Source organism: Pseudophryne corroboree, chromosome 6 (assembly GCF_028390025.1).
Source record: "Pseudophryne corroboree isolate aPseCor3 chromosome 6, aPseCor3.hap2, whole genome shotgun sequence".
Lineage (NCBI taxonomy): Eukaryota > Metazoa > Chordata > Amphibia > Anura > Myobatrachidae > Pseudophryne > Pseudophryne corroboree.
In genome coordinates, this window is record NC_086449.1 from 300,185,994 (window position 1) to 300,191,993 (window position 6,000).

The 6,000-nt window shown below is 48.5% G+C and overlaps 1 protein-coding gene across 1 annotated transcript in view; it reads left to right on the forward strand.

The window, feature by feature from the left end:
- Positions 1-6,000, forward strand: part of MINDY2 (MINDY lysine 48 deubiquitinase 2) — a 353,927-nt gene that overhangs the window by 192,995 nt on the left and 154,932 nt on the right.

The following is a 6,000-nucleotide window of genomic DNA, read 5'->3' on the forward strand; positions in this document are numbered from 1 at the left end:
GCAGGCCGCGCGGACACTGTGCCACTACAGGGACCCCACTAGGACAAGGGCACAGGTCGGTTTCTTCTCCCATTTTTATAAGCCCACAGTACCCGGTGGTGAAGTCCAGCAGGGGGATAAGGCTTTGACCTGTAGCCCCTCCCCCAGCCCCAGGGTGCCATTTAGAGTAAATGTTCCCTCCCGGAGCTGCATCTCTCTCTCTCCCTCACTCCCTGTCAGCGTTTGGGCGCCATTAGGACAAGCTGAGTTGATCCTGGGACTGTTTGGGCAAATCCTCCTCTGTAAAGCCACCTGCATGTCAGCGCTGTGCATTTTACAGGACACTTAAGTATTCTACATGTCTGCTGACAGTGTTAGTTAAGAAAGAGTGCATTTAGTCAGTGTTATATAGTACAAGTACCCTGTGATATACATCCAGTCATTACTGTGCATTGTTATATCTATTGAGTGTATAGCTATACTTAGTACTACTTTGTATTGCTAGTCCAGTGCAGTTTTATTGCATGTCATAATTTCGGCATTTTGTAATGTGACTGTGTGTGTGCATATAGCTGCTGTGTGACCTCCATTTCGTGTATCTCGCTCAGATTGCTATCCCTATATTCTATAACCTGAGGGGGCTAAGTGCGTCAGGTTTATCATTTAATATGTGTTTCACAAGATATACTCAGTGTGTATTTTTCTCTGTAATTTTTAGTCACCATATACCTCTTGAATTCCCTGTTTGTGCTGTTACACTGCACAGGGGGTTCTTGTCAGGTATTGTGCTGCTGATATTGTACTGGGTTGCCCTGCATTGAGCTTTCGGATATGTCAGCTACAAGGGACAACAGAGCTGGGGCTGATCCCACATTGTGTGGTGGTGACTCTGCAGACGCATTTGAGGAAAACATAGCAGCTGAGGGTTCAGGTTACCCCCCAGTGGAATCGTAGCAATGGGGGTTCAAAATGACCCGCCTTGGGCTACTTTCTCCACGCTTTTGAATACGCTGGTAACTAGATTAACTATGGGACTTCCTGTGTCTGTACAACCGCTTATGGTCCCCGCGGTTAACCCGCCTTGGGCAAATCAACTGTCTGCTCAGTTACAGCAATTGAACCAATCACTAACTACTCAGAAGTCTAACCCTCGCCTGCCTAAGACCAAGGGGTCCTCTAAGCAGGCCTTTACTTCCTCACAATCCACCATCGTCCCAGACACCACCTCTGATGAGGATGGCATTTATACTGACCCCACAGATTCTGATCCTGACACTTCTGATGGGGAATCTGTTTCACAGGTGGATGTTCCTGACTTGTTGGGGCTATCAGGCTCATTCTTCAGATTACTGATGACCCGGAGCCTGATGCTGCCCCTAAGAAACCGGACAGATTTAAACGTCAGAAAGTGGTTAAACAAGTTTTACCTCCTTCTGATCATTTAGCTGACATACGTCAGGAGTCCTGGGAAAATCCAGGAAAGAAATTCATGCCTCACAAGAAGATGCTGGCTCGCTATCCCCTTGTTGCGGAGCTAAGTAAAAATTGGGAAACACCCCCGCCAGTAGATTAGCAGGTGTCGTGGCTAGTGGTATCCTCAGCTCTGCCAGTAACTACCGTCACGTATTTGAAAGAACTAATGGATAAGCGTGTGGAGGGTTGTTTAAAGGCGATTTACAGCTTAGCAGGTGCTGCGCACCGGCCCACCATTGCATCGACATAGGCTGCAGAGGCTATTGAAGCGTGGGCTCAGGAGTTGGAAGCGGAGATATCTTCCAACGCTTCTGATCATGCTAGACAATGCTTATCGTATATTGTCACAGCTTCTTATTACATTAAAGAGGCGGCTTCTGATGCCGGTATCCTGGCGGCCAAGGCTTCTACTACGTCCATACTAGCTCGCTGGATTCTGTGGTTGCGGTCCTGGTCCGTGGATCTGGACTCTAAGAAAACCCTGGAGGTACTCCCTTTTAAGGGAGACATCCTTTTCGGAGAAGACCTCAACAAGATTGTGGCTGACTTAGCTTCTGCTAAAACAGCTGATCTACCTAGTACTGCTCCTTCGGTACCGAAGGCTAAGGGTACTTCCTTTCGCTCCTTTCGTCCTTCAGGGAAAGCAAAGGGTCATGCGTACCCGAAACAGGCTCGCATTTCCAAGCCCAATAAGCCCAAACCCAAATGGGCCTGGGCTGCCCGTTAGCCTGCTTCCAAGACTGATAAGCCTGCCGCATGATGGGGTGGGCCTCCCTCTGGGGGATCCCAGGGTGGGGGGCCGACTTCTAGGGTATACCCAGGAATGGTTGAAAACCACTTCAGATGCCTGGGTTCGGGAAGTGGTCACTCAAGGTTACGCCGTATCCTTCAAAAATTGTCCACCTCATCGATTTTGCCTGACAGACGTCCCTTTGGATCAGGTGAAGGCAAAAACTCTTCATTCGGTGGTACAGTATCTCCTGGGCACAAGAGTGGTAGTACAGGTGCCTCTGGCTCAGAGAGGCAAGGGGTACTATTCACCGCTGTTCCTAATCCCGAATGGAAACTCTTCGCTCTATTGTTCTGGCCTTGGAACCAGGGGATTATATGGTCTCCTTGGACATACAGGATGCTTACCTGCATATTCCCATTGCAATGTCGCATCAGCAATACCTGAGGTTTGCGGTTGGCAACCTCCATTACCAATTTTGGGCATTACCTTTTGGTTTGACCACGGCTCCGCAAGTCTTCACCAAGGTCATGGCGGTAATGACGGCTGTGCTCCGCCGTCAAGGGGTCAGGAACCTAACGTACCTGGACGACTTGTTGATCCTGGCAAATTCCCCAGAAATTCTCCTACGCCATCTGGATCTGACTATCCAGTTTCTGCAAGCCCACGGGTGGCTCATCAACTGGAAGAAATCTTCCCTGGTCCCTGCTTAGAGCATGGTGCACCTGGGGCAGTGACGTGCGGTGGGGTACGGCAGGTGAGGCAGAGCCATACTAATGTTTTTCCTAGAGTTTTGACTGTATAAAGTATATGAAAAATACAAAGAGTATGTTAAAAAGATCTTCTTTGTATTATTCAGATAGGGAATCCCGCACTCTCACACACCATAGCCAGCAGCTGGGGTGCCAAATCAGAGTCCGACCCACTAGAAGGTCGGACCCATAGTACAGTACAGTATTTCCCACAATAGTGGGAATGATAGCACTCTCCAGACTTAATAAATAGCAATAGTCAAAAATACATTTAATGAAAATAAGGATAGATCTCACAGTTCCAAAGCGATATCCAAATATACACCAACGTTTCGGTCCACGCCAGGACCTTTACCAAGGTATATGCAGCACAGGCAATGGATTAACAGTAGTCACAATAGTAGACAGGGAACTGGAACATGTATTCTCTGTATTATTCTAATCATTTTTATAGTCAAATCTCTGGAGCAAAAAGTCTATGGCTTATCTTTTCTACACATCTGTGATCAAAACACACCAAATTCCCATGACTATATACTGCTGTACCTGTGTATAATACCCACATGCACCATTTGGCTCATATATTGTGTGTAAATCTGGCTCTGGTACTAAGCAGTGCTACCTGAGAAATTTACCTCACCGTACGTCCCTGACCTGGGGGCGTTGTTGGACACTCGCAACCAGCGGTGGTTCTTGTCTCAGGAGAAAGTCCTGAAGCTTGAGGACAGGAATTGATGCTTCCTATCTCCTCTGCAAGTGTCGATAAAGTTGGCAATGCAAGTGCTAGGTCTCATGGTGTCGGCTTTTGACATGGTGGAGTACGCTAAATTCCATTCCCGCCCACTGCAGAAGCTGATTCTTGCCAAGTGGGACGGCCTACCTCACCGGATCAGGTCTCAAATGATCTCCTTGTCTCTGGTGGTCCGTTTGTCACTGAGCTGGTGGCTTCAGGACCACCGATTGAGCAGGGGTCATCCCTTCTGGATCTCCAACTGGGTCCTTATGACGACGGATGCCAGTCTGAGAGGTTGGGACGTGGTGTTGGAGCAACACTCCCTTCAGGGTCGGTGGACCAAGGAGGAGTCTCTTATCCCGATAAAAATTCTGGAATTGCGGGCGGTGTTCAACTCATTGAACTTGACCCAGCGTTTAATACAGAACAGACCTGTTCAAGTACATTCGGACATCATCAAGCCGACACTCGAAGCTGCATGGCAATGAGGGAAGTATCAAGTATTCTTCAGTGGACGGAACGCCATCTGCCAGCCATATCAGCAGTATTCATTCCGGGGGTCCTAAACTGAGAAGCAGACTTTCTCAGTCGTCAGATGTGGACCTGATGGCATCTCGGCACAATCACAAGGTTACGGTCTTCGGAGCAAGGACAAGGGATACTCTAGCAGCGTTCATGGACGCACTGGCAATTCCATGGAACTTTCAGCTGCCATACGTGTTTCCTCCGGTGTCACTCCTGCCCAGAGTAATAAGGAAGTTCAAGCAAGAAGGAGGAATCCTACTTCTGATCGCTCCCGCGTAGCCCAGACGGCATTGGTTCTCAGACCTTCAGGGTCTTTCGATGGAGCGTCAGGGTCATTCGATAGAGCGTCCCCTTCTACTTACACAACGCCCAGACCTCAGGGCCCTGTGTATATCAGGATTTAGCCTGGTTGGCTTTGACGGTGTGGCTCTTGAATCTTCCATCTTGAGGGCCAAAAGTTTTTCTGAGGCGGTCATTCAAACTATGTTGAAAGGCCGGAAACTGGCTTCTGCTCGGATTTACCATAGGGTCTGGAACTCTTACTTTGCTTGGTGCGCATCTAACAATCATGACGCTTACAAGTTTAGTACGGCCAAACTTTTGGCCTTTCTACAACAAGGCCTGGACTTGGGCCTTCGTTTGGCCTCCATCAAGGTTCATATTTCTGCCTTGTTGGTTTGGTTCCAGAGGAAAATTGTGACGTTACCTGATCTACATACGTTCACTCAGGGTGTGTTGTGGATTCAACCTCCCTATGTCCCGCCTGTGGCCCCTTGGGACTTGTCGGTGGTTTTGGAGGCCTTGCAAGGGTCTCCATTTGAGCCCCTTGAATCTGCAGACCTTACGTGGCTTTCTCTTAAGTTGTTTCTGCTGGCTGTTTCTTCTGCTAGATGGGTGTCTGATTTAGGTGCTTTATCTTGTAGGTCACCATATCTGATTTTTCACCGTGATCGGGCGGTTCTTAGAACACGTCCTAAGTGTTTACCTAAGGTGGTGTCTTCTTTCCACCTTAATCAGGAGATTGTGGTTCTGGCCTTTGTCTCTCCTGAATTGTCTTCCAAAGAGCGGTCTTTGGATGTGGTACGGGCTCTCCGTATCTACATGAAGAGAACTGCCTCCATCAGGAAGTCGGATTCTCTCTTCGTTCTGTTTGGTTTTCACAAACGTGGCTGGCCTGCTCACAAGCAGACCCTGGCCAGATGGATTAGAATGGTGATTGCACATACTTAAGTACAAGCTGTCCTTCCAGCTCCTGCTACCATAACGGCCCATTTTACTCGGTCGGTTGGACCTTCTTGGGCGGCCCGCCATAGTGCCACCCTTGAACAATTGTGCAAGGCGGCTACGTGGTCCTCAGTGAACACGTTCATAAGGTTTTATGCCTTTGATGCTTCCGCCTCCCAGGATGCTTCCTATGGACGCCGGTTTCTTGTGCCCGCTACAGTGCGTCCCCTCCCATAAGGAACTGCGTGAGAATGTGGTGTATGTGGCTACTAACAGTTGTTGTCTTTTTTGCCTGCTACTGCATTGGACTGGTTAACAAAAACTGAGCTCCTGTGCACGGAGGCGGGCTTATAGAGGAGGCGGCGCTATACATTCTGGGAACAGTCAAAGCTTTGAGCCTGTTGGTGCCTCGGATCAAGATTCTACTCTATCCCCCCAATGTTATTTCCTGTGGAGCCCAGTGTACCTCACAGAAAGAGATTTTAACAACGGTAAGTTCTTACTATGAATCTCATTTTTTCTTAGTAGGTTGAGATTTTAGTGATGGGCCCTGTCAAATCCAAAAACTTTCACATGGTGTAAAT